Raw genomic sequence first — 8,286 nt, forward strand, 5'->3', positions numbered from 1 at the left:
TAAACATTCCCTGAGAACATACGCACATGAAACTCTCTTTTATAAAAATTAAACTTCACAACCAACACACAAGGTAGCAACATAATAAACAAATGGCTAATAAGGGAATACGGAATGAATGAGGCGGAGCCTCCAGCAATCTGATCGGTTACTAATTACAGAGTAAAACCGTTTTTACTGTTTAAATTCATATTTCGAGCGAAAGGTGCATTCGCCAAAGCGGAGGAGGAACGAGCCACAAAGGTTAACGACCTGAGGGAGCCAGGAACCAAGAGAAGAATTCAGAATTTTAGAATTTATTGACACATACATAACCCACTTTCTAACACTTTTGAGTTGGCGTATTAACACTAAACTTTGCTATTAGTTTTACAAACGTGGTTTATTAATCAAAATAAACGAAATAATAGTATGTATCAATGAACGGCCTCTTAGCCTCTCTGGAATCCTCCCAGAGAGTTGCCCGTCCCTAGCCACGGGGAGGCGGGCCGCTACTACCAGAAAAACCACTCCATTTACACCATTCTTGTATTCCCTCCACCACCATATGAAAGTAACTACAACTACAACCTACTACAAGTCAGAGACTTAAACAAACAATATATTTACAAATTTAGATTTACGCAGTAGATCTTAGAGAGCACGCACACGCCATTTAACCTCAACCAAGGTAGGCTCACTGAGCCTCCTTTGTGATTTTGTTTATCAATTTTGCGAAATTGTCGAACAGTTCGCCAATCCTCAATATTTCCTCAACATTCGTTGTTTGTAGAAGCTGCCTCCCAACTGAGACAACCTGTTCGTATATTGGACACTGAAACACTGTATGTTCAGGTGATCCCTCCCAGGCACCACAGTCACACTCTGGTGTTGGCCTTTTCCCTATTCGATGTAGGTACATGGGATAGGGACCACGACCTGTAAGGAAATGAACTAAGCCGTGTGAGGGCTTCACTACCTTGTTCTTTAGTCTTTCCCTTACTGTAGGTAGAAACCTATGGACTCTACGGCCCGTATTAGACCTATCCCATTCTCCCTGCCAAATGTCGAGCATTCTTTCTTTAATAGCTTTAACACTTATCAGAGGAGTGCCCATAATAATTTGCACTTTGTCAATGTTTTGCTTATGCAGCCAGTAGAAGGCTGCGTGCTCCCTTATTACACTCCTGGAAATGGAAAAAAGAACACATTGACACCGGTGTGTCAGACCCACCATATTTGCTCCGGACACTGCGAGAGGGCTGTACAAGCAATGATCACACGCACGGCACAGCGGACACACCTGGAACCGCGGTGTTGGCCGTCGAATGGCGCTAGCTGCGCAGCATTTGTGCACCGCCGCCGTCAGTGTCAGCCAGTTTGCCGTGGCATACGGAGCTCCATCGCAGTCTATAACACTGATAGCATGCCGCGACAGCGTGGACGTGAACCGTATGTGCAGTTGACGGACTTTGAGCGAGGGCGTATAGTGGGCATGCGGGAGGCCGGGTGGACGTACCGCCGAATTGCTCAACACGTGGGGCGTGAGGTCTCCACAGTACATCGATGTTGTCGCCAATGGTCGCGGAAGGTGCACGTGCCAGTCGACCTGGGACCGGACCGCAGCGACGCACGGATGCACGCCAAGACCGTAGGATCCTACGCAGTGCCGTAGGGGACCGCACCGCCACTTCCCAGAAAATTAGGGACACTGTTGCTCCTGGGGTATCGGCGAGGACCATTCGCAACCGTCTCCATGAAGCTGGGCTACGGTCCCGCACACCGTTAGGCCGTCTTCCGCTCACGCCCCAACATCGTGCAGCCCGCCTCCAGTGGTGTCGCGACAGGCGTGAATGGAGGGACGAATGGAGACGTGTCGTCTTCAGCGATGAGAGTCGCTTCTGCCTGGGTGCCAATGATGGTCGTATGCGTGTTTGGCGCCGTGCAGGTGAACGCCACAATCAGGACTGCATACGACCGAGGCACACAGGGCCAACACCCGGCATCATGGTGTGGGGAGCGATCTCCTACACTGGCCGTACACCTCTGGTGATCGTCGAGGGGACACTGAATAGAGCACGGTACATCCAAACCGTCGTCGAACCCATCGTTCTACCATTCCTAGGCCGGCAAGGGAACTTGCTGTTCCAACAGGAGAATGCACGTCCGCATGTATCCCGTGCCACCTAACGTGCTCTAGAAGGTGTAAGTCAACTACCCTGGCCAGCAAGATCTCCGGATCTGTTCCCCATTGAGCATGTTTGGGACTGGATGAAGCGTCGTCTCACGCGGTCTGCACGTCCAGCACGAACGCCGATCCAACTGAGGCGCCAGGTGGAAATGGCATGGCAAGCCGTTCCACAGGACTACATCCAGCATCTCTACGATCGTCTCCATGGGAGAATAGCAGCCTGCATTGCTGCGAAAGGTGGATATACACTGTACTAGTGCCGACATTGTGCATGCTCTGTTGCCTGTGTCTATGTGCCTGTGGTTCTGTCATTGTGATCATGTGATGTATCTGACCCCAGGTATGTGTCAATAAAGTTTCCCCTTCCTGGGACAATGAATTCACGGTGTTCTTATTTCAATTTCCAGGAGCGGTCTAGTCTAGTGGGCATAGACTCATGATAACCAGTAGTGCATCTGTGGGACTGCTGTTGAATGCCCCAATACATCTCATCAAAACATTCCTCTGTATTCACCTGCCAGCAGCGGCAGGCCTCGCCAGAGCTAAACTGTGTGTCCACACACTGGATGCGTGCCCTACTATTGGAGCCACTATACCGTTATGATAAATATTAATTTGTTGAACAAAGCTAAGGACTTAGATGCCATTTGCTCGATATGCGGAAAGTAACTCCATATCTCATCTAGGTATTCCCTCAAGTAGCGGGCAGATCTCTGACGCGATACTGTCTACCCATTAATTCTGACCATTGTGTCCCTGTTTAACTTTCCTTGCAGAAGCATATATAGTGATTTCTGTGGCGCAATAGACATTTTAGTCTTCTGACACCAACCTGTTAACAGAGCAATAGCCAGCCGAGAGCGTTCCTCAGTAACAAGTGAAGAGCAATACTCAAGGATTAGATCGAGACAGAAGGCCAGCAACGTGGAGCGCGGTCTAACGGATGACAGTTCTACTGGCGACGGCCAACTCGTCAACCCCTGGTGCCAGGCCCCACCGCACCGAACAAAATACACTGCGCTCTGCACAACTGAAACATAAATCAGTTTCAACAGCTCGCTTGCAATTGCACATTCATATTAATAAAAGCATAAAATATAACATTAAAACAAGAATTTTTTTAAATTCCTGGCTTAAGAATTCATTTAAACACTACCATACAGCCGTAGATATGATTGTTCCTTGAAACGTGATAGTAACAGCTGAGTATTACTCTAAACGGACATGAGACCACTACAACTCATTCTGATGTAGTTTTACTTGACAGCATAGTATTTCATTACACGTAAACTAAGTTGCAAATTTTGGTACTTAATCACCAAGTGTACAGCAACTTTAGATATACAATCACTTAATAATGAACAACTCACCGGGCTTCCTTACGTATAGCTGCAGGTCCTCCATCAAGTGGTAGGAAGCTAAGATGGCTCCAATAGCTCTGAGCACTATGAGATTTAACACCTGATGTCATCAGTCCCCTGGAACTTAGAACTATTTAAACCTAACTAACCTAAGGACATCACACACATCCATGCCCGAGGCAGGATTCGAACCTGCGACCGTAGTGGTCACGCAGTTCTAGGCTGAAGCGCCTAGAACCGCTCGCCCACCCCGGCCAGCAATGAACCGTTTTCTTCGAGGCAACCCACAACGTTCGAAAGCAGTATATGTTGCAAAATCCTACTGCAGATCGACGGTAGTGATAGGCGTCTACAGTTTAGCGGATTACTCCCGATTCCTTTCAATCGTCTTCCAGTCTTTAGGTGCCGACTTTCCGACGAGCGAGCGGTTGTGTATAGCTGCTAAGTATATAACTATTGTACCAGAACACTCTGTAAGGAACCTGACTGGTATGTAGTCTTACAGGGGGTCTCGCCTTTGTTATTTAAGCTGCTTCGCTAAAAGGATCCCTGCTTCTAAGTTACTCATGTTGGCAGTAGTTCTTTAACGAAGGTGTTTAAATTACATGCTTCTTAGATGATGTCTAGATGTGTGTGAAATCTTATGGGACTTCACTGCTAAGGTCTTCAGTCCCTAAGCTTACACACTACTTAACCTAAATTACCCTAAGGACAAATACACACACCCATGCCTGAGGGAGGACTCGAACCTCCGCTGGGACCAGCCGTTACGTGCTTCTATAAAGCGTACGAGCTACCAGAACAATACCAACTGGAAAAGAGATGTGAGGAAGTCACTAACTTTGGAATCGGCCTTCTTGCTGTCTCTGCCAGTCAGCGCGCTCCCTGAAACTTTTTCTTGTTTGGTCGTCTTACACACGACGCAGCAGCTCTTGGTTTGTGTGTCACAAAACTGCGCCACACTTCGACATCACAGAGCGAGGCGGCGTAGTGGTCACACACTAGACCCGCATTTGGGAGGACCACGATCCAGATCTAGATTTTCTGTTATTTACCTAAGCCGCTTCAGGCAAATGTCTGGATGGTTTCTTTGAAGGAGCACGGCCGATTTCCTTCTCCAACCTTGAATAATCCGAGGTTGTGCTCGATCTCTAATGACCTCGACCTCAACGACGCATTATAACCTTCCTTCCTTTCTCTTTCAATTCACCATTGTAAAAATACATAATTTTCGTGGTCCCACTCACATGTTGTTCAGTGTATTTGGACTAAGCTGCAGATGTGTCGTTGGGAAGCCCTTACACACCCTCCATTAAGTCCCGATCTTTCCCCATGTGATTTCTGTGATTTTGGAGCCCTGAAGAAAGATATTCGTGGCCGTCATTTGTTTTAGATGAAGAGGTGAAAGCTTGTGTACAGTCATGGATCAGCAGGCAACCGCTAACATTTCTCGATGAAGGCATTGACCGTCTGTCTCACAGTTATGATGATCACTTCTGAAATCATCAACAGTTTAATTACTTTTTTCCATCTGTGTCGCATTCCTTTCGTTTCCCTTGTACAAGAAAAGTATATTCACATTCCTCTTGAAGGAGATGAAGAAATCAGTGCTCAACAGAGCATATGTGGATTTCGTAGTCAATACTTACAAACTGTGCCGTTACAGTCCACAGTTTTAATTTCGTATGGAAGACAGCCGCTGTAAACAAAGAGGTTGCCACCTTATAGGTAATTTAGTAACAATTAGTTTTCTATGTTCATCTAAATCACTTCAAAAGAAATCTGCGAAACCTTAATTACTTTGGAAAAAAAGTACAATTTTGCCATCATTGTTCTGACGTGTGATTTCAATACAACGGCGTGTAACATTCACACGCAGGCAGATATTCGATTCCTCTGACAAGATGCCACATTCCCACTTCTTTATACAGTGTGTCCCACACAAAACTGGTACGCCTAACATACCGGTTAACCATCACTAATCGAATTGCTTCTGAAGTGGTAACACTGTCTAGAAAGTTGGCCACACTGCATTTTATCGGAAATTTGAGTGCGGTTGCGAGTTCGTGCTTCAGTTGTTGTGGGAAGCTCGCATTGTTGAGTTGTTACAGAGATGGGGCAGTTTGCGTTAGAACAGCTGACTGATATTCTGGAGTATTAAATAAAGACGGGCTCCATTAAGGAACGTAAAGAAATGTTTCAAGCGAAGTATCCTGTTAGGAATCTTATACTGCGCCACCCTCCAGATACCACTAACTCGTAGGGGATATACTGCACGAACAGGCTCTAACATACTGCAATACGTGGGTGAAAAGCAACGTCGGACAATGTAGTTCATTCTCGTAATACTACAACAGGTTGTACTGCCAAGACCTTGCCTACACTCAACGACGTAATCTGTGTGACTACAAATAATCGTCTATGCCAATACAACGACCAATACAAGATTTTATATTTAGCTTCTCACGCTATAAACCACACTACAGCTCGCTACGACATCCCTATGAACAAAAGGTTGGACACAGTAACACTTTTCGTGGAGTAATGGGGTTAGTGGTAGCTATCTGCATATTAATCACAACAACGGATCTATCAGGGTTCACTAGGTTCGAAAGACAAACTGCCACCGTAACCAGTATCAATCACCAGAAAAATACTAAATGTCAGAGTCTACGGGGAGTAAGAATGATACATTTACATTGTCAGCAACAGTAACTTATAGCGAAATTTACTCTGTGTACTCCGACAAATCAACTAAACACTTTCTCAATAACGTAGGTAACAGAAATTACAGCTTTCATTTATAACTCATGAATTCGTCATACAGATCTCTTGTAGTTGCTCCTCTTTTAAAGCTTTAACGAGTATCGTATATACAAGCAATCGATATGAACGTTATAAATTTTTGCGTAAATTGGAGAATATGTTCACAAGGGAAAGATACAAATATGATATTGCTTATCTTTCGCTGTCAGTCAACGATAATCTCTATAAATAACGCCTTGCTACAACAACATCCTTGACTCTATTAAAAATTTTGTCGTAATGAACTATTTTGTCAATCTCAACCTTTCAGAATTAAATGGAATAACTTTTCATTTATAGTTAATCACTTTTCAATAAAATGAAAATTTGCTTTCCCTATCTAAATAAAGATTAATTAACTTTCTTTTCATTGCAAGTTATTAACTGAAAAATTCTATACCTTCTCTTTATGGTTTTAATTTCTTTGACCTTTGCTTTTATCAATATGCTAGTCTTTCATGTTATTGGCCTTTGGACTTACTTTGATACGAAAAGATATATTCGAGCTATTATCTGCTTTGAAATAAGCTTTTGAATATTTTTCTTGTAATGGTTTAGGGATAATTGACAAGTCGGCTATTGACTTCTTCAACTTACAAGAGTTAATTTTTTATTTCTTTTCTTTAATTCGTTTACAGGTACAAGTCAGCGTTTTACTTTACGAGTGCTGGTACTCTATTCAACCCCACTAAGAGAAAATGCAATAAAAAAAGAAAACAAAAAACCTGAGTGTCACCGCTACTTTTCAACTGTATCAACTTAAGTAATCAAACAAAGCTCAACCACTTCAGGCATTGACTTTTACGATCCACTAATACTGAAAACTCAGAACACAGCACTCGATTATCTCTTTTAGAGGGAATTAACGTGTTATCTGATAAATGGTTTATTGACAAGGGAAGAAGCGATCACATTGTCAGTAAACTTCCTATTGTTTCTCAATAAATAACTATTGTGTAGGACGGCCGTTCTCTTTAATATAGACCGCACATTCAGTGAATCCAACGAGATTTTTCGGAATCTACTATATTACAACGCTCGCACCGAAGTCACGCAATAAATCCTATCCAAATATCGCTACACCATTATTCCTCAGTGCTTGCGTACACCTATACAACCACAACAATGCTATGTAACGCTACTATCCCTTAGTGCGTGCTTTAATCCTCAACCAAAAAATAACAAAACGATTTCGTGCGAACACCTCTCCATCCAATGGAAAATCTTCCAAAAGTATTGAAACACGTTTCGCCTACTGTTAAACATCGCAACGCACCATTAATCGCAAACAGGAGGAACTAATCTCACACTTTAATAAATCGGAACGTTTCCTACGCCTGCCGACTGTACACACTACCGAAATCGACGAAATAATCATTTTCTACACAAGCCGATAACATTCTCGAAATATCTTTCTAAACAACTTAGAACTAGAATGAGATTTTCACTGTGCAACGGAGTGTGCGCTGATATGAAACTTCCTGGCAGATTAAAACTGTGTGCCGGGTCGAGAGTGCTAGTTCTGCAAGGTTCGCAAGAGAGCTTCTGTAAAGTTTGGAAGGTAGGAGACGAGGTACTGGCAGAAGTAAAGCTGTGAGGACGGGGCGTGAGTCGTGGTCGGGTAGCTCAGTTGGTAGAGCACTTGCCCGCGGAAGGCAAAGGTCCCGAGTTCGAGTCTCGGTCCGGCACCTAGTTTTAATCTGAATGGAAGTTTCACAACTTAGAACTACTTTGAACACACTAGTGTTCCATCCCCGTTGCAGAGTTATTCACGTACCAGGATGTCAAATTAAGCACCTTTCAGCCGTCTAGTTTTCAACCTTATTTTATTTGGGCAACCAGTTTCAACGTTTTACTACGCCATCTTCAGACCCCTGACTGACATGTGGGGAAATTCTATTTCGGTTGTGATCACAACAGGGGCCAGCAATACTGATAGTAGCAAAAATC

At 44.0% G+C, this 8,286-nt stretch overlaps 1 non-coding gene across 1 annotated transcript; it reads left to right on the top strand.

The window, feature by feature from the left end:
* The first annotated feature begins 7,951 nt into the window (after window positions 1-7,951).
* Trnap-cgg (transfer RNA proline (anticodon CGG)) lies at window positions 7,952-8,027 on the top strand. The gene has a single exon. It is a non-coding gene; the product is annotated as a tRNA-Pro (tRNA).
* Window positions 8,028-8,286: the final 259 nt, after the last annotated feature.

This window comes from Schistocerca gregaria, chromosome 4, assembly GCF_023897955.1.
Source record: "Schistocerca gregaria isolate iqSchGreg1 chromosome 4, iqSchGreg1.2, whole genome shotgun sequence".
Classification (NCBI taxonomy): domain Eukaryota; kingdom Metazoa; phylum Arthropoda; class Insecta; order Orthoptera; family Acrididae; genus Schistocerca; species Schistocerca gregaria.